Source organism: Podarcis erhardii, assembly GCF_964252035.2.
Source record: "Podarcis erhardii genome assembly, chromosome: 6".
In the NCBI taxonomy this organism is placed as follows: domain Eukaryota; kingdom Metazoa; phylum Chordata; class Lepidosauria; order Squamata; family Lacertidae; genus Podarcis; species Podarcis erhardii.
In genome coordinates, this window is record NC_138510.1 from 65,693,112 (window position 1) to 65,714,708 (window position 21,597).

Genomic DNA, 21,597 nt, shown 5'->3' on the forward strand with positions numbered 1-21,597 from the left:
AAACGGGGGGCGGGGGGGCAATAAACAACACAAATGATAGTACTTTTCCTACAGTGAGAAAATGAGTCTGTGCAATGCTCTGCTGGAAGGGGGGAGGGGAAACCTGATGGGGAGTCTCCAAAGGGCTGAGGGGCGTCACATAGTTTCTCCCCACATTGCCCATTTATTATCACAAAAATAGGTGGAGTAGGTTAGCCTCAGAGACAAACATTAGGCCAACGTCATCCAGAAAGTTTTAGAGCTAAGGTATCTATCTACTATGAGCAATCTGTCTACCATGCTACACTGGATCTCAGCAAAGATGACTGCACTGCGGACTGCTACTAAGGCCTCCACCTCTACCTCACTGTCAGCACTTTCTTCTCTCCAGCATCTAGAATGCTGCAAAATCATTGCCATGGCAGCCCTGGAGAACTAAGTTGCCTAAGCACCCTGTGCTTGGCATACTGTTGTTGCAGCTTTCTAGCTACCAGAGAAAGGACAAGGAAGATAAAAATAAAAGTGACACAAATATTCCAAGGAGATGGGGAAAAGAAAGAGTTCTTAGTCTTGCCCCATGTCACTGTTAAGTAAGTTTGGGGGAAGAAAATGGTACTGTACTAGCTTCATGTTCCCCACTAAGGACAAACTACATGTTATACTATGAAACCATCTCTCTGCCTGTGAAGCGTCATACTTGTTACTCCTAGGACACTCTCCCATAAGTTAAAATGGCTGAAGGAAAACTTTTGAAGAAAACACAATAATGTAACCTTCAAGGAGAGATGAAGCATGAAAAAATGCATCCCAAAGAAGGCATGTTTTAAAATGTTAAGAGTGTGTGAAAACAAGTTTTCTGATAACAGAAGTGGCTGCAGACTTCTATAATTATTTATGCTTTGTGCCCTGATAGCTGCGAGCTGTCCCAAATCTGCTTTTTCCCTCCTCAGGAAGGACCTTTTGCTACATTTAGGAAACCTCTAGAGCTTCTCCCTTCAGGGCTTTAGCATATAGAGCAGTGATTTACAATCCCAGTGTTACAACATGGCTTGTAACCTGAGCACTTGTTGGCATTACATTAGCAACTTGGGTTAGACCAAGTCATTTCCAGCACGCCTTCCCTGTCCACAGTCCCTAGATGATAGTTGTTACTTGCTTCTTGCAAGTGACCTGTGTTTGAAACCATCCAAGTGCCAATGATGCATATTCCTTTGGTGGAAAGTGTTATCGTACGCTACAGGCAACTTCTGCTTTGCAGATGGTCCAAACTAGAAAATGTGCATCCTGATTTTCAATGCAATTCTATACACATATAGATAGAGCTATAAAAGCAGAGAGAGATAGTTAGGGTGGGCAAGGCCATGGAGAGTTTTGAAGCCTGCTCAAGAGTCAAAGGTGAACAGGAAACCAGTGTTGGTATTTAAGGAAGGGGTGTCACATGGTCAAAGCAACAAAAGAGGTGAATACTTGGAGCTGCAGAGTGCTTAGATGGACAGTGGTGGAGGGAAGATTGCAATGGTCAAGGAAATGGCTGAGGTTTTTTATGTGGGGACTTTGGAGGTGTCAGTTATCATAAAAGCCAGAATGGTAACATTCTGCTCCAGGTTAAAGATTAAATAAATATACATATCGTCAAGAGTAAGGATGGTAGAATTTGTCACTTTTAGTTCTCTGTTTCTTATTTTTTCAGTTGTAAAGTCGGTTTTCAATATATCTACAGGAATTTTAGATTACTATTATTATCATTACTACTACTACTACTACTACTACTACTATTTTAAATCCTCATGAAAATCTACCAGCAGTTTAGTGTGAATTTCTCCTAACTGGCACATTTTTGTATGTGGTTTTGACTAATGTACATCTTTTTGCAAGCAATCTTCCTTAGTATGATGTATCTATAATATTTTCACCAATATATTCATTTTTAGGCACTCTTCCCCTAATTCATTTTTGTAAACATTGGCTTGTTGGAGAAATACATTGCAAAATTTGGGTGTGGTTTTTGAAGGATAGCTGTAATTCCTAAGACTGTGATCTAAATCTATTTAAACATTGTGCTCCTGGTCTCATTGGCCTAAGCACAATATTCTCTCTCGTGCAAACACACAAGATAACTAGAATAAAAGCTATTTCCACATTTGTTTCTATTTGGCACTGGTTTCCTTGCATTCCAAGAACAAAGTATGGAATAGATATCTTAGATGAACCCCTAATGCAATATTTCATCCTATTGAGAATAATTCGTCCTTTAGGGAATAATCGACACTTGTGTCAATGGTATTTGGATATGTAGTGCGCAAGTGTAATAAAGAAAGTAAAGGAAATAATTATTTATGCTGGATTCATAATTTTCCCCTAGGGAGTGACTTTGTTTTCAGATGTGATTTCAGCAAAGGCAAAAAAAATAAGTTCTCTGAAGCTTATGGATACTCAAGAACTCATACCAGATGGCAACAAAGATAGGGAAAGCTGTGGCACCCACTGTTTTCATATAAGGTGAAGGGACAAACAGAAGGTGGGCATCCTGAGCATAAAGTTTCTTGCAGAATTTCTAGGGAGATAATAAATTAGAGAGACAAGCTGGATCAAGGCCATCAAAGAGAATTTGAAAGCAGGCATGTGATATTTACTGTGGATCACAGAGTCTATGTCCTTGGCCAATTTAGGTGTGCTGTTGTGACTTTTTAATTAGGTAGGCGCATAGTCTTTAAACATGTTGGATTAGCAGCTGGTGTAATACTGGTTGATTTATTTCACTGACTGGTTATTATGAAACGTTAATGGTTATTTCAGTGCTTTAATTTCTTATTGTTCTGAAGTGTTTTATACTTTACAAATACATAAAAATCGAAAAGGGGGCTATATAAACAGTGAACAATGTTGTGGAATAAAATGCCAAGGACTGGCAGGATAAAATGAATTTGGAACGAAAGTAAACTTTATTAAGAATGCCTGTAATGATTATTATTTCTAGGCAGCATTATCATTGTGTAGAGGGCTTTGCATTTTCTCCTTGCTTATTCTCAAAATAAACCTATAAAGCAAATTAATTTCAGAGCTAATGTGTTGTTATATGAGGTCCAGCCCCACCATTAGGCAGAGTGAAGTGATTTTGGATGTCATGAAAAGGCAGCAAAACATTATTGTATTTTTACTCCCAGGAAGAAATGCTTGTAGGATTTCATGCCTCTCCTGCCAAAATAAGTACCCCAACTTTCAATACCATGCACCTTGACCAGGTGGAGGGGAAAGTGTCTCTTCAGGGGGCAGAATTGGGGCAGCTTTGAGTGAGAAATCATATGAACCAGCTGCTAGACATAGTATCTGCTAACTTTTGATAATCTAAAAGCAAATAAGCTCCCTTTTCAGACAATCAGACAGTCACAGCATTCTGCTGCCCAGCTTTGCTGGTGGTCTCCCCTGCTCTTAGGGGTGGAGGGACAAAGCTCTGCAAGGGAAGCCCTTGCAGAGCCTCACAGCCTCCAGCCATCATGGCAGCAACAGTGAAGCATTTTACCTCAGGTGCCGAAACATATCAATTAAACCCTGGCTGCTCACCTACCCATGTTTAAGCTAACAGACCTCGGTGCCTAGTATTTGGCCCCTATGTCTACTATGGAGTCACAGCATGGCCACAGCAGCAATACCACCGTGTGTGTGTGTGTGTGTGTGTAGGTATGTATATGTATATGTATATGTATATGTATATGTATATGTATATGTATATGATAGCTTCCTAAATGCATGTTTGGATTGAAAACAGGTAACAGATTTGAAAAAGATTAACCCTTTTAGCAACACTCATAGATGGTAATCTGTTCATCCCCCACCCCACCCCAATATTATGAAACTTTATGAAATATATCAGAGAAAACTTTTACTTCTTTTCAGCTTTCCCTTTATGTTTGGTATGCTTTGAGATGGGCGATTCTGTTTTTGCAGCAAGCAGCGAGTGCGATAATGGCTTTTGAAAGTTTTGCGCCTTTCCTCTTGCTGCTGCTTATGTTGGAGAATGTGCATTATGAATCGCTTCCACTTAGGTTTCAGCATTCCCATACGGTTGCCACTTTTTCAATTACCATTGATAAGTGCTTGAATCAACTTTATACTGCCCTCAGGTCCTGAATGCAAGAAGGAAATTGCATTCATGTGGGTAGGTTATTATCTTAGGCACTAAATATAAAATGCCATGTGGTTCCAGAGAGGAAAGACCGGCAGCTTGTGGACTACAGCAGGAGAACCAGGCTGAAGTATAAGGCATCAGAACATGCGAGGCAACTTCCTATTTTGCAGACCTTGCATGTCTTAGAGAAGATCTTGATGGCTCTGTTACCAGCACTGCACCACCACCATTCCATTTATTCTTAGGCCACATCAGCACCATATATATAAAGCACCATGATGCCACTTTAAATAGCCATTGCTTCCCCCAAGGAATTCTGGGAGCTGTTGTTTGTTAAGGGTGCTGAGGTCTGCTGGCAGACTCAAACCCCACACACAGTGCTGCAAGTTCTCTGGAAAGAGGGAATGGGCTGTTTAACCACTCTGGAAATTGTAGCTCTAGGATGGACATAGAGGTTTCCTAAGAACTTTCAGGACCCTTAATAAACTACAGCTGCCAGAATTCTTTTTGACTATTTAGAGTGTTATCATAGTCCTTTAAAATGCACGGCATGGACACTTTGATCTTGAGTCAAAACTTCCCCACAACTATGACTCTTTCTGGGAGAAAATACTTTGGCAGCGACCCCTTAATATTAGGCCTCTATTTCTATCTTGCTCCAGTGAGAGACTGTGGGGGAGAGGAGGTGCTGGGTTGTGAGAGAAATCTTTCGGTAGGTGACTGACCCATAACATGATGAGACTTCCTTTTCATTTTAATATGTGCATTGCTAAATTAAGATTAAGTGATTTTTTAGATCCCCCCCATTAAAAAAAAAGCGCGCACACACACACACACACACATACAAATTAAGAGATTTCCAGACAGTGTGTTCTATGGACTATGATTCTTCCAGCTTGTGTTTACATTCTCCTCAGGTACTCTTGGCTTTCTATACTTTTTTACTACATTAACTACATTAGTGTTTGACCTTATGTGATTCCAGTTTTAGAAAGGGTATTTCATTGGGCAGGTTCTGGGTTATTGCTTCCTTATTGACATTCCTTTCCTGTTGTAGAGTACTCATAGAGGTTCAGATATTATTTCATAGGAATTCATTGGGTAGCAGAGCTCCAAATGAATTCTGGAGATAAATATGCATATTTGACTTTCACTGCAAGTTTCAAAAACATGCAAGTTCTTATATATACTGTTCCCCTGCCCTCTTACTTTTATTGTATTTCATTTCCACTTTCTGCTTGAATTATTTCTGCAGTCTGAGACATGATTTACTGTTAGTGCGACTCAATATCAGTACAATGACTATTACGTTATTCTGGCTAATATTTTCTTACATAGACCTAATGCACCTAAGGGGATCGCGTAACTTTACATTCCAGTGATCTAATATGATTGAGGAATTCATGTTGTTATATTTACACAAGCCTCTGACAGGAATTAGTTATGACTGAAAAAGCATGTCAATGTTATTGCAAGCAGAACATGATCCTAATGACCACATTATGATAATGAACATTGTAGCTAGAGTTGAGAGGACACATTTTAAAGCAAAGCAGTTCCCACTTTTGTTTTCTGGCAGTCCCTTTGTAGCAGATAAGCATACATTTAATATAAGGGAATACTTTTCTGAACTGTAAATGCCATGTCAAGTTAAATAATGGCTTGGTAAAACAGCCTTTCCCAAACTTGTACCTTTCAGAAGTTGTTGCACTCCAGCTATCATCTTCCTCAACCATTGGCCATGCTGACAGGGGGTGATGGGAGTTGTCATCCAAATTTTTTGAAGAGCACCAGGTGAGAGGAAGTCTACATTAAAAGAAATTCTATCTGAAAAATCTGAAAAGCAAATAGAGGTAAGTGTGGGAGAGAAATGTGTTATGTCACCTAATTTCACAAAGAATTTCAAGACAGTGAGAAGGAATGTCAGAGAAAAATGATTAGAGACCACACACACACACACACACACACACACTAATATAATGACATTATATGTAAGATAATCAACCTGAGGTTAGAACATTCCTTTCCACAGTAAATCTCTTATGAGAGAAATGGTAAACTTGAAGAATCCCCTAAAAACTGTCAACCATCCATTTCATCAAGACCATCTCTTGTTATGTTCCTAGAGGCTCAGCACCACACGAACTACATGTAACCTTCACAAAGGTTGATGAAAAAGTCCACTCTTTCCCTTATCTACAGACTATAAATGAGTTTTGGGCTATTGTGAAACTATACAACCTTGGCTCCTCTGACTTCCGTTATGAAAACCTTTGTTATTAGATCTTGAGGTCACTGGTTCAATTCCAGCTTTGCTGCTAGGGTGACATTTCTACTTGAAATCATTCTGTCTCCTTTCCTTTATAATATTCACTCTGCACTGTCCGGTAATCTACATTTAGTGCACTGTATTGCAGTACCTACATTTATACAACTGGGCTTGATTTCCTGTGGACTTTACTACCACAGTTTCCATCCTGAGGGTGATACTGGCATACAGAGAAGCAGATTTCTGAGCACTCTGTGTGGGAAGTGATGTATAGTTGTACAGCTTTCCTCCTTCCTAAAGTTGCCTTATTCATTGTCTGCTGCAGGCTGCCTCTCCACAGCACTCTCACCACTTTCTTGTTGTGAGTTGCTGTGTCCGGCTGATATGAAGTTAACTTACAGCAGGAGTGGGGAAGCTCAGGCTCTGGGGCTGAATGCAGCCAGAGGCGGAGCTAGCCACATGGCCTGTGCACACGGGGGCGGGGCTAGCCACACAGAGGCGGGGCGAGTGTCCCAGGGGAGCACCACCTGCGGTAAGTGGCGAGCGACCCAGGGGGGCGCCACCCACAGCGAGCGGGCCAGGGGGCACTGAAGCAAAGTCACACACCCCTTAGGGTTGACACCCAGGGCGGACCGCACCCACTGCTCAGGCTCTGGGGCCGAATGCAGTGCTCTAGGGTTTTTCAGTTTGGGGAAAAAGCGTCTCACACTCACACAATCTGCCCAGCAGGAAAATAGTCAACTCTACGACAATTTGTATGATACATTATGCAGTCCCCTATGCAGCTGCTGGCTTTCTAGATTCATAATTGTTTTTGCATTTATGTTTTACAATAAAATCCTGTGCTATGTGATTAGGTGAGATTTATTTTTATCAGGGCAATGTTTGTGTGTGCGAGAGTGTCTTTATCTCCCTAGCTTCATCACCGTGTTGCTGGGTTGCAGAGATGTTTTCCCTTGATATTTTGTTGTGGGGCTGTGACATTTCATGTTTGCAGAGCCATTTCAATTTAAAAGATCAAAATGCACTGATCAAGTAATATTTAGCAGCGACGGCAATACACTGGGTACATAAAGAACAACTGGCTCACCTTAGGTGTGTTGAAGGCATGAAACAATTTCCACCTACAGCCCATGAAACAACTTACTGTGTTGGGCCAGCTGAACACCTCACCTTCCCTAATGGTCAATTTCTGCTCTAATGAGGCTTCCAAAGGGGCTTAATGGGATTATTTAAAGAACTCACCTAGGCAAAAAACAAGGTGCTGAAAGAAATAAAAGCTAATCTTCAGGACGGAAACTAGAAATGGGAAATCACTTAATTTCCTTGAGATGAGTCGATGGAACATATTACAGGATTTATGTCTACCAAAGTAAAGAGTTTACACTTCCTTACCCCAAATTAGTTTTTCTCGCGTTATACATGTGAGTGCAAGTATCCCTGTTTATTGTTTGGATATGAGGCCAAATCTTTTTCACTCTTCAGATGTCATTGTAGATCCATGTGTCTGCAGCCATTTTTAAGCTGCTTATGTAGACATCTGAGCATGCCTTATACAGAGTCAGAACAGTGGTCCATCTTGCTCTTTATCATCTGCTTTGATTGGCAACATCTCTTTTGGGCAGGGGGAACCAACAGGATACCATCCAGATGTTGCTGAACAGCAGCTCTAATCATCCTTGACTTACAGCTATGTTGACTGAGGCTAATGGGAGTTGCAGTCAAACAACATCTGAAGGACACCACTTTGTCAGCCTTCACTCTTGAGACTCTGGCAGTTTCCCTCCTTCGCCCAGATCTACCAGGAGGTGCCAAGATACAAGCATTGCCATATTGAAAATATATATCGTACACACAGAGATGCACCAATTAGCTCTCTATACATGAGATGCATTATAATTGTTAACAGTTCTTTGGCCTTTCTGAAGTCATTTCTGGGCTTGAAGAGACAGTTTAATAATGTGGTTTCATGAGATAAGTAGCTGTGCAAGTACAAATGATTTAAAAATCTTCTTATCCAATGATTTTCAATGACAAAAAGCAAAGCAATGGGGGGGGGGTGTTCATTTTACAAATGCCAGATGTCTATGTGACTATGAAGTAACTCTAAAGAGTATTCACAAGGTATCTCAATTCAACTATACAAAATAGTCCTCCTAACCCATCAGGTATCTGGTAATAGAGAAGTAGAGGGGATTTTTACCAATTTTCCCATTGCCCCCACACCTTGCATCACTTCGCTGAGTATCTGTTATGGAGCACTGGAGGACCCTCCAGAATAGATTTTCAGAGAGCTAGGTGAGCTTCAGGGAGAAGAGGGAATGAGCAAAAATTGGCCCTTTTTCATTGTTTCTGCACACATCCTGTTGAATCAAACATTCTTGCACAATGGCACCAACTGATACAACCCAATGGTGACTATAGACTACAGAACAAAAATATCAAGGCCCAAGATCATGACTAAATGTGAGAGAATATCCTTAAACTCAAATAGAAAGTTTGGGAAGAATATCAACCTTCTTGTCATGTTTCAGATACAAAAGAGAAATTAAACAAGCTAACTTAGAATGAAATCCTACCATCTTATGTGAGTTTTAGTTCACATTCCAAAGCATGGTTGAAATCTCTATACAAGTCAGTTACTGTGGAAGCATTCAGATATTGTTTTCATATTTATTTTAAATTTATTTACTTGTTTCTGTCCTATCCCAACCTTCTAGGATCTATGTACTACTCAGGCTGGCTTATAACACTTTCAAATCACAGTATCATCTAAAATAAAAATAAAAATAAAATAAAAAAACCAACCACCCCCAACTTTGACTTACTAAAAAAAGCTCCACAACTTTGGGTAGATCACTGCCAGTTTTTCTATACTGTGAGTAGATCACAGTCTATTGGGAGTTGGATGTCCCTGATCTAAAACAATTCCTTCAGTAAATAATACAACAGATGTGAAAGCCATCCATTCTCCTGAGCAATGTAGATGTGAGTTGGAAATGTTCAAGTACTGGAGATAATGGAATTTTTACTTCATTGATGTTGCAGTTCAAACAATGCAATAGAATGCAGTACATCTGAACTGGCCTTGGGGAAACTCAAAGTATTGTCTCCTGATTAATGTACAAGTATAACATAGGGTGTTATTGCTAACTGCCCAGGGTACTCTCAGGGAAGAAGAGTGGGGAATGGATTTAATGAGCAAGCAAATAATGTTTCCATGGTAGAAATCAAAGGTTTATCATAGACTTCCTAAATCCCATTGTAGGCATATAACTGGAACACATGTTGGTAAACAGATGGAGGTTTTGTGTCCTCAAATTGGAGAAAAGGAGCACTCAGCACGAGGGCTAAGATAATCAGGCCTCCTTGGAAAAAAAAACAAGTCCTCAGAAAATCCAAGTGAATTAATTTTACCTGCTAATTCTAGAATAGATTGCTACATTATAGGGACTGAAGGAGAACAGATGGAATTTTGGGTATAAGATTATGTCATTAATTTACCCTTGCTAAACATAACTGAGACAAAGTTTGTATGCCCATGCAGCCTTTGAGGGAACTGGACCATCAGTAGTCTAGGGGGTGGGATCGTCCAGGATATTCTCAGTCTCACGAAGTGCCACCATCAGAAATTATGGGTAAATGGTGTACAGAGAAGGCATTGTGTCTCAACTGATTGCCTGTTCGCTACTTCTTTAAGAAAAATTTTAGCTGGTCCAAGCCTAAAGTCTATTCATCCACCCTTCCTCTTGAGTGTAAAGGTAATCAGTTTTAATTTGCTAGTGTCTGGTCCAGCTTTTCAGATTGGCCTACCTCCCTGAAAGCCTATCCCAGTTTTCTGGGACCTTCTTGCAGACGCTGCTCCTATTCCCTTCTGCTGAAAAGTGAGCACTGAATCTAGAAGCATTCCAACTACTACATACAAGTAGCACAGATACAAGTTCTACCTTAAGTACACAATTTTGTATTACCAGATCTGTGGCAGTGCAGTCTTGCACCTTTCCAAATGTAGGGAGGAATCCAGGTATGAGTAGGTAAAACTATGAAGCCAACTTAATTTCCATGGGTGTCTTGGCAAGATGCAGGCAAGATAGAATATTCATAGATAGATAGATAGATAGATAGATACACACACACACACACACACACACACACACACATCTATCACTGGTAATCCATCACAGAACAATCCTGAAGTATTAGAGAAGAAAGACAAATTTGGGAAATAATGAAGAGGATGAGTGAGCTAATCACAGAGGAACCCAAACTTATTGCCATACTCTGGAAATGTGTTTGTTTGTTTGTTTGCCAGGTATTGAGGTCAAGTTTAAAGATGACCTTTTGCATCTTTGTACTCCAGATTGAGGTAATGTTCTCTGATAGATGCTTGAAACAATTACAGTGAGTTTGGGGGATTTTTGCAAAGCACTGGGAAAAGCAGTTCATGCCTTTAGGGCCTCATCTCCAATAGAGATAGGAAGGAGAAATAAACTTGAACATATGGAATAGATAAAGGAAAAGAATAGAGAACAAAAGCAATTGTATCAGCAAGTGTCTTGCTTTTTGTTGTGCTCTTTTTAGCCTTTTGTCCAAACCAAAGTTACTGTTAATTTCCATATTTGCTACTTGTATGAACTAAGAAAAGCTACATTTAACTTAGATCCATGTAACAGAGACAGCAGATGTAACTATTGCACAGAGTGTTTAAGGCTGTAGAACTCTTCTCATACTTTGGGCGCCTTGGAGCACAGGTATTGTGGTGTTGACTAGGTACACTTGCTTTTCCATTTGCTTTCTGATGCCTCTTATAAAAGAGGGACAATTCCAAAAAATTCTCCATCAATTTTCCCCCTTGGAATTCCAAATTACCTAAGCAAATACCTTCATGTATTTTTCATGGGGGAATGGGCACATATGTGCCAGTGGCATTCCCAAAATTGTCTGCATGCTCAGCCAGTGGCAGAGCAAGCTGACTGGGTGCCTGGGGTGGTGCGTGTGACCTATGCCCAGGGGCAAGGCCAGCCGTCAGTGGGGTGGGGCGGGGCAAGCCGGGGCAGGACACTCTGCGGGGCCTCCAAGGAGTCTACCTGCCTCCTCCCACTCAGCCACCCTACAGCTGAGGGGAAAGTGGTGGGCAGACCATTTGGGGCAGCAGAGAGCCTGCGGGTGCCCAAGCCACCACTTCTCTCCCAGGAAAGACGCGTGGCTCGAGTGCGCTGCAGGCCCCATGGTGAGTGCTGCCCGGCATTCTGTCACACACCTCCTCGGGTTGACACCAGGGGTGGCCCACCCCCACCACACACCCTTCTTCTGCCCCTGTGCTCAGCTTGCCTCCAGGGTCCTGCACTGAGCAGCAACTTCTGAGGAGTGATGGTTGTAACTGCCATTGAGTTCTTTGTGAACAGGAGCCCTGATAAGTCAAAAGTGCTTGATTGCGGGGAGGCTTCCAAGTGTGCTTTGATGTTCCTTTCAGACCTTCATGCTCACCATGGAAGGCTTGGTAGGGTTGTGCAGTGATGGGCACATTGGAAGTGGGTGTGGCATGCATACACTCACCACCCCCTTCATAATCTATGCCCACAGGTGCCGAAAGTCTGCTTTGAGGAATAAACTTTGAGTATGTAGTAGTGCAAAAGTAAGATCTGATTACAAAACCATCCATTTCTACTCATCATGGTTATGAAGAATACAGGGTAAGTATGAAAGACATCTCTCCTAAATGACCACTATTTTTTAGAATCATCTTGCCTGAACATTACATTCTAAAAGGTCCCCAAGAGCTTCTTCACTATGTTGAAACAATTGAGTTGGTGAATAGGTTCCATTATACAGTGGTACCTCGGGTTAAGAACTTAATTCATTCTGGAGGTCTGTTCTTAACCTGAAACTGTTCTTAACCTGAGGTACCACTTTAGCTAATGGGGCCTCCTGCTGCTGCCGCGCCGCCAGAGCACGATTTCTGTTTTCATCCTGAAGCAAAGTTCTTAACCCAAGGTACTATTTCTGGGTTAGCAGAGTCTGTAACCTGAAGTGTCTGTAACCTGAAGCGTCTGTAACTCAAGGTACCACTGTATACCATAAGACTGAAACTTTGCAAAGAACATGAACAGGCAGTGTACTATTTAATTCTCTGGCACATTTTCTGGTGGATCTTCCTGCAGATGCCTTAGAAATCTAGAGTCTGGGTCATGATAACAGAAACAAACACTTGCTGGTAGCTGTTGGAGAATTAGAGGTGGCAAACTCTTTGAGAAAGCAAAGGTCAAAGTGGTATCAGGAAGGAAGAGGGAAAGGAACAGAACTATAAATTAGAGCAAAAGTCAGGAAGCAAAATAAAAGAGAATATTGAAGTAACAAAGGTAGCAATTCCAGGGGGGTAGGAGACATGGAATGGTATTAAAACAGGATACATTTTAAAAGGAAAATGTGTAAGGCAGAGAGAGAAAATCAATCTGGCCAGATACAGCCCCTCTTGTCAGTCAGAGACAGGAAGTATGGTTCCCCCCCCCCAAAAAAAGCCAATTTGGACAGCAGAAAGAGATAGGGAAGCTCAATGTACCTGACCAAAGATAAGGAAACTTGAAGAGCTGAAAATTTTAAAAAGCCACAAGAAGAGGAATGAGGAAGACTGGTTTCAAATGTTTGTTTGTTTTTTAAACTAGCTTTGTCATCACCAAATCTCCTAGTCTGCATGCTAATAACTGGGGATTATAGTAGATTATGGCTTCAATCCTCAAGCCTATGATGGTAGCAACATACTCCTCAAGGGGTATATGAAGTGTTAGGGGAGGGGTATTACCTCTGGTGGTGGACACATTGTGCTCCTTCTGTGGTAGTTTGTCCAACTTTGGTCCTCACCCTGCACTTGGTGTGGAAATGTGGGAAACTGAAGTTAGGACTGGAAAAATGAGAACCTGAGAGGAATAAAGATTTACACATTCAGTCACCCCTCTCTCCAACTCCCATCAGCCCCAACCATCATGGCTAATGGTCAGGAATGATGGGAGTCATGGGACAACTATGAAAGAGAGCCTGGAGAGCCACAGGTTCCCCATTCCTGTCTCGGAGTTGACTCCTTTACTCTAATGCAAGATCTAAATGGAACCTTTCATGCCAAGGAATATTATGATCAGAGAACCTGTTGTTTTCACATTGTATGCTACTAATCCAGCCCTGACATTGTATCTACTCCTTTTAGTCCATTAACACTCTCTGTGTTAGTGCTGTGTTCCAATTAAATGGAACTTTTGAAGGAAACCAAATCGCCGTTTTAAGCCAATCCCCAAAATCATAAGTTTTCATGCATATCCATGGATGCCACAGAATCTTTCATAGATGCTATTTGTCAAGTATTTTAATTGTCATTCCAGGAGAGACTGCTGCAAGCCAGTGCACCAAGGGTGCAGGATTAACCCGCAGCAGTTGTATCATTAATGTGTCAGCCTCATAATAGGGGACAAGAGGCAACCTTTCTCTTTCTAACTGGGAAAGAAAACCTCATTATTTCTTTCTCGGTGTTACCCACTTATTTCAGCGTTTTTGTTTGAAGCCATGCTCCCACAGTTCATGCAGCCATAATTGTTGCAGAAGAAGATCATCATTTTCAGACAACTGGATTCATTAGAAGGCAGCATGCCATCATTTCATCTTTAGATTGACAAGTGGGAAGAGCCTTTTTGGAATGTAGGGTAGAACATTATTCTTTCATTCAATGAAAGTGGGAGGAAAGATTGTGCCCTGGCAAAGCTATAGTGAAGCAGTCATGTGATATGGCTCCGAGTGCTGTAAATTGCTGTTGTACATTGGGTATGTGGGCACTGCCCTGACTCAATGCCTGAACTGTTATACCTAAAATGCAATTAATATTTTATTGAGACAACACAAGCCATATACCACAAGCCATGGACAAAACCTAAGTCAAACCATGGTTTAGCTCACAGCAGCACAGCAGCAACATGAGCAGAGCAGGAACAAAATGTTCACGAGCTTCTCTCCATGAGTTGCCCCTTTGCCCCAAAGCATGGTTTAGCATTATGTGTGAACCGGGCCAATGTATCTTTTCATGTAAGCAGAATATGAAGATTGACTATACTGATGACAGTGATGCAATTTGGAACACTCTTTTATGTTGCGCAGAGGAAGCATCATTAGCAGACTTACTGATAGTTATCATTTAATGGGGATGGGCAAGTGAACACAATTCATGGTATAACTGATCAATTAAAAAATAATAGATTTAAAACACTATCTAAACGTCAACAAAATAAGCAGTCGTGATGCCCTTATGACACTTTATCAAGAGGTCACTGTTTCGTTCCACTCTAAGGAGCTCCAAGCCTTCTCTGAGAGATGTGGCTATCTATGATTCATTTAGAGGTAAGACACTACCAGAAGGTAGCTGTAGAGATGCCCATCATATAATATGGAAGGCATATGACAAATACTCTTAGCTAAAAAACCATTTTGCCTTAGATAAATGTGGCCAGAAAACAAAGTGCACAGGCATCTCTTAGAAAAAGCTAGCAAGTCCTTTAAACCTAGAACAAGGCTATCATAGGTATTACTCGTGTTCATGATCCTTTCAACTGTACATCCAATTAACCTTTATTTACTGAGGGAATGATGACATTCTGATTTGATTGGCAGCGCAGGCACTGGCGCCAGTGAGTGGAGTTCAGAAAACTCTGCTGGAAAATCATGGTTTATTAATACATCATTAAGTACTTTAAATGGATTCCAATGGTGTATGTCTAAGGAAGGAGATAATTCAGCATTTGTTAGTTACTGACAGACTTACAGGATTGAAAGTTATATCACAAGCCTTAATATGTTAAAGTTCCTAATGTGCCAGCAATTGAATTACAGTATCATTTAGTAGCCTGTATGTCATCTGCCTCTTTACCAGTAAGAACGATAAATGTTAATGATGCCACTGTTTTATACAGCCCTGAGAACACTGCAGTACAGTAATACAATCTAGACACATTTCAACATGGATAAAATGGGAATTCAATTTATTTGTGATGTGTTTATGATGAGCACTGAGTCCATTAAACCTCCTTTAGTGGAATGACATCATTTAGGGAAGGGCATAATTTCCATTACTATATACTCCTAAGAAGTATATAGTAATCTCAAAGAAGTATCTTGGTATGGTATCTATACATCTGTTCAGGCTTTTTTCCAGGTGTACAACTATACCTGCACTCCACCCGGCATAAAAGATGCTGAAGGTTGAGCTCAACCTTGAAAAATGCAGCCAGGCTTTCTGACCAGAGTTATGGTATTAAGAGCAAAAACTTTCTTTCTTTTTGTTGGGAAAAAAACCGCAACCATTCATTCACCAAACTCGCTTTTCCGTTTAGCCTCTGGATTTCTGCCCAAGGTTTACTTAGTCTAAAATGTGTGTAGCCTTGCCCATCTGTTTTGAAGAATGGCCATTATACATTAATAGCAGCAGCTAAAGAGTTCACTTCAGAACTCCAGTCTCTCATGTAACTAACGCAAGGTGCTGAACGTGCTCCACTGTTATGACATTGCTTATTGCAGCTTATCCTTTGAATCAGGGATTCCAAATGATAGCAGTTCCCCAAACTTTTTGTAGTTGGTTTGGAATTCATCTCACATTGCACAGATGATCTGAATCTCTCCATTCAGTTTTGTGTGATGACAAAGGTACTGGAAATCTCCTACCCATTGGCAGTACTTCTGGTGTTGCTGTCATTTACCACACTTGTCCTTCAAGGAACACAAGGCAGCATACAAAGTTCCCAACCCTGTTTTATCATGACAACAAAGTCATGAAATAGGTTAGCTGAGAGATAATGACTGGCCCAAGGTCACCAACTAAACTTCATGACGGAGTAGTGATTTGAACCCGGGTCTCCCCTCAGGCCTTTCTACAATAGGCTCCACCTCTCCATCCAAATAAGCAAGATGAATTATTACAGCCCAGGGACACATTGACCTCCATACTCAAAAGAAAACTCATGAGATAGAACTGGAATGAATGCTATGTTTATTAAAATGCAACAGGTTGGCAAGAGGCAAATAGGAAGAAGCACGGGGAGGAGCAGCTTTCTATAACCATCTCTCTTCTTCTCTATTGGTCACAGAGCAAGGTCAGCAAGGGGCATAACCTGGACAGAGTGGTATGGCCAGAGAAGGGGTCATGGCTTAAGGGGCCAGATAGAGAGGCATGGAGAGCAGCAGCGGAGCCATGGGGCCTCTGAGGAGTCTGCCTTCCTCCTCCCACTCAGCCGCCCTACAGCTGAGGGTGAGGCAGCGGGCAGACCATTTGGGGCAGCGCAGAGCCCGGGGCTGCCCAAGCCACTGTGTCACTCCTAGGAGAGATACATGGCTCGGGTGTGCTGCAGGCCCAACATTTTGAGTGCCACCCAACATTTTGTCACCCTCCTCCGTGGGGATACCAGGGGCGGACCACCCCCACTGCACCCCCCCTTCCTCTGCCCCTGATGGAGAGCAGTCTTTGACCCCTTGGCCTGAGGGCCCTTACCCATGAACTTGATGGTAAACATGTCTCTTTGGCTCCAGAAATGCCAAAAAGACAGTGGTCAAATGATGCTTGAACAGGAAGCAAATTCTAGAGCACACCTTACGTTTGCTAGGGTTTGGTTAATGATAATCATATTACTTCTAGGATGAGGTACTTTCCCATCTCTTTTGATTCTCTGATCATGTTTTTCAGAGTATCTCATGTTTTCAGGCACTTTTTCCGCAGAAAAAGTCGCCACCTATTTAAAAGGCAGCTGTTAGCACTTTCTAAAAAATCAGTCCCTTTTAACAGTTCTCGCACCCAGCACTCAATATCCAATCCAAAAGCCAGTCACTTTTGAAAAATCCTGGCTTTTGCGGCTGACCTAAATACAACTCTTATCTGGATAATGCATAAAAGACATATGTTCGAACTGGAGAAAGTGCACTGAATTGCTTTTCAAGGGCATGCTGCGGTTTACAATTAGCAGCGAAGTACATCTGTCTGTATGAAGTGATTTATTTTTCAATTTTTATATGCTGCAATAAGTCTACACAGCACGCTAACTATCCACTTTGCCATTACTGTCTACCACCCTTTTAAAGGGAATGCATGGGAGTTGCATTCTGGGATGTGTTTCATTTAGTGCTGCTGGTATGAGCAGCAAAAGCAAAACTTTAGGTGATTTGTAATATATCAAAGACAATCTGATATTTTTAATGTTGCATTTCTTTAGCATAATTCTGTTTCCACCTGCAAGAACAGATGGGCAATAGAAAAAATAAAATGAAAACAAATAGTTGTTCTGAATGCTGAATCAGGGAGGGGTGACAGAAGTCTGGTCATCGGCTAGATATTCCCAAGGGGGCTGAACTAGATTGCTTCTGGGATGTCTCCCAGCCCTATAATTCCATTTCCTGAATGCTGCTTTCAGTCATTCTTCCTCTACCATCATGTGTTTCAGTGGGACAGAAATGTGTGATTTTAAGGATTGGCACATTCTTAAAAGTATCTCCATTTTCTTTCACCACAACCTTGTGGTTTAATATTTCATGTTACCGCATTAATGACACCAATTTTATTATAGAGTAAGAATTGTGTTCTTACAGTGGCTCCATCCTCTTGGAAGCAGTGAAGACCAAATTGTGGAGAATATTGTTCATCTCTAAGTCTAAATTCTAAATTTCTAAATTCCACATTACTTCACCTATAACATTACGAAGCCAGGGCTCTGCATTTTTCCAATACTAGTACCAATCATGTTCAAGCAGCATATCTCTGAATTTAAAAACTCCATTGTTCAAATGCTACTAGGAACTTCCACCACGTTCCTGTATGTATATGAATATGTTAAACCTATCTCAAGGGTATGAGTGAAGCTATATGTAAAAGCAGTGGGATTGGGGGTTGGTGAGTTTCTGATTATCTGACAAAATCAGATTAATCTTACAGCGTCTTGCAATTAGTCAGAGACTATGGGAAACTTTGCCTTGACCATTCTACCAAACTGTTGCTTTCAAAGAGGAAAGATCCAGTTGTGCTATGCTCCTGAACCTTTTCTCATGGATTCCAAGGGAAACAGTAAACTCCCCTTGGATCTCCCAGCAGTAATTTACATCAGCTTTCTGTGTTTGCATTGATAAGTCTAAGCTTTTGTATAGCTTGTATGGTTCATTTGGACCCCAAAGTTCTCAGCCAACATAAACATAAAAGAGAGGGCAGCCCAAGCCACTGAGGGCTTTGCAGGTCACTCCAAACCAGCTCTTCAAATAATTCTTGGAAAGACAACACTGTGCTAGAGTGCAGGGTATTCTGCACCAGCAGCAGTTTTCAAACCACCCTCAAGGCAGAACCAGACAGAATGCAATGCAGTGACCCAGCCTGAAGGTTACGAAAGCTTTAATGATGGCACTGGATCTGAATCATGGCAATGGTGTTCCCTGCCTCGCTGAAAATATAAGCTCATGAAGGATCCAATACTTATCAGCTACAAGTACTTCTTTCTCAAAAACAAACTGAGGAGTGAATTTGAAAAAAAAGAAGACAGCAGAGCAGTAACCCTGGCAAAAGAAAAAGAAAAGAAAAAAAGATACAGCTTTTAAGCTGCCATAGACTCTGGAGTCAGTGAATCGTTTGACAAGGAATGATATACATTGGCAAAGGGAGCGGAATGGAAACTACAGTATCGCAGAGTGCAGGCATAGATCAGCAAGAACACTGCAGGCTATGTCATCTCTCTCGTAGTTCTATTGCACCTCTCTTCCTTCTCTGCAGTGCCAAAGTCTACAGATAAAATGTCTTTTATGGAGTGGGATCTGCATAAATTCACAGGCAGGAGAAAATCTCTCCTGAAGCTGCACAAGCAAGCCAAGTGACACCTGCAATGACAAGGCTACTGCTGTAGACTAACAGACCCAAAACACACATTTGATCACATATAATTGGATGGATGGGTGGATGGATGCAAGAAGCAGCCGGAAAGCAGGAAGACTTGTCGGATCAGAAAAGGGCCAGGTGTGTGCTACTACTTGATGCACCTGTTCCATCCCAAACAGGGAATGTAATGAGTGATGGTAATTTTGGGGTTTGGTTATTGGTCACAGCAGTATCGGCTGTTTAGAAACGGTAGCAAATAAAAACATGTCAGTAGGATGCCCCTCTGATCTTATGCTCAGATGTATCAGCAAGAGACAGCTTCATAAGAACTGGGTGTAAATAGTAATCTGTAGCACATGAATACTTTTCCATGTTGGGAGTTAAGCAACAATGCTTGTAGTCAGTTACTTGAACCAGTGGAGGCTGATAGACAGAAATGCAACCTATTCCCTCACTGATTCCTTCTTGGGTAACTAACTTCTTGTCTTGCATACTGTGTTTTCTCAGGCTTTCATTCCTTCTTCCTTAGTGTTTGCATTGAACCTTCCTTTGTTTGATTCTGTGATGGCACATGTAAGCTTGCACTCAGAATGACTTTGTTTTCCAGGAGTAATAACCCTTAATGTTCTTTATTATTTCAACCAGCAGTCTATTACCAGACTATTTATTTCTGTTGTCTAACTGTCTGTCTACACTGAACTACAACACTCCTCCACTGGTAAAAATCAGTTGGGTATGTTCAACCTGGAGAAAAGATGGAGAGCAGGTGTAATAGTGATCTTCAGATACGTGAAGGGACGTCATACTTAAGTAGCAGTAAGCGTGTCCTCCTGCTGCTCCAAAGGGCAAGACTAGAACCAATGGGTGGAAATCACAGGAAAGCAGCAGTTAAACATTAGTAGAAAATTCCTCTCAATACAAACTGCTTGACAGGGGTACAGACTGCCTTGGGAAGTGGTAGAGTATTTCATTTCAGGTATTTAAGCAGAGGCAGATATTGAAGATATTTAAGATCTTGTGTTGAGCGCAGGGTTTAATGAGATGACCAAGGTATATTTTCTGTCTGGATAATTCTACCATTCTTTGGTTACAGGTGCAAATTTTCTGCATACTAAACATAATTGCATTGTTCCTCCAGGAATGTGGTCTGGTGATTCTTGGAAGGATTCCTATTCCACTGGCTGATATATTTCCATACATAAATAAAAGAAGGGAAGTATGAAACTGGTCTACTTTGCAAAGGTAAACTTCGCATTCGGTGTTCTGCCTGCATTTGCTTCTGACCCTATCTACAACTGGCATATGACTCCTTGAAGGTTGCCCAAAAGCGATAATGGTCCCTCAGGCTGAAAAGGGTCCCTCATCCCTGAACACTATGGAGTTTTTACCATAGGATGTGATGATGACCACCAACTTAGATGGCCTTATAAGGGAATAAGACAAATTGTGGACAACCAGCCCATCAATGAGTAGGAGTCCATTCTTCCAGGCCCTAGTCTGACCCCCATGCCAGCACACCACACTAACTGCCTTTCCTCTCTTGCAGGACATGCACAATTCACGTGTGCATTAAAAGCTACAAATTCTTATTACAATGTGCCATTATTATTTTTTAAAAAAATTGGTGCTGGCAGTTCTGTCTTTGCCAGGTAATGAATTTGTGAATACAATTTGGCTCTTCAGCTCCAAGGAACAGCCAATGTACTTCACATCATCTTCCTCTTTCCTTCTTGATCTTTTAAAAAGACTTAACTCACATTAGGCACATTTCCTGCTGTAACACAGCTTTCCCAAATGCACTGATTTGCTCTTTGTCTTTTCGTTTTTATGTCATTCATTAGTGGTATGTCGAGATTTGTCTTTTGACTCTTGCATTCTTCATATTTAATGAGGCGCAAGGAATTTTGCAATAAAGACTCATCAAAGCTGTCATTTATCGATGTTACTTTGTTCGCTGTTAGTAATAAATGCTCAAATTATTTCTGTATCATCTAGTGATATCCCTCCTTGTTACTTAGGATCCTTTTCTTCTGCTACCCCATCTCGCATGTTTTCCTTTCTTCTTTTGCCAGATTATGATCTTTCCAAGTCAATTTGGTTAATAATTATTATTATTATCATTATCATTATTATTATTATTATTTATTTATTTATTTATTTATTTATTTATTTATTTATTATTTATTTATTATTTATACCCCGCCCATCTGGCTGGGCCTCCCCAGCCACTCTTAAAGTCTACAAGGGGAAGAAAGAATACTAGCAAACATTTTCCAAGGACATCAATATATGCAAATGAAAAGCTAGTGTAATGATGGGTGCTAGTCTGGACTCTTCACATGGTTTGTTTCT

At 41.1% G+C, this 21,597-nt stretch overlaps 1 long non-coding RNA gene across 2 annotated transcripts; it reads left to right on the top strand.

Moving 5' to 3' along the window:
- Positions 1-483: 483 nt before the first annotated feature.
- On the top strand, positions 484-21,347 carry LOC309344117. 2 transcript variants are annotated; one of them, XR_014157627.1, is made up of 4 exons: positions 484-569; positions 5,805-5,899; positions 20,384-20,487; positions 21,318-21,347. It is a non-coding gene; the product is annotated as an uncharacterized lncRNA (long non-coding RNA). The 2 variants fall into 2 exon arrangements; XR_014157628.1 differs by lacking the exon at positions 484-569 and adding an exon at positions 2,380-2,497.
- The last annotated feature ends 250 nt before the right edge of the window (positions 21,348-21,597 follow it).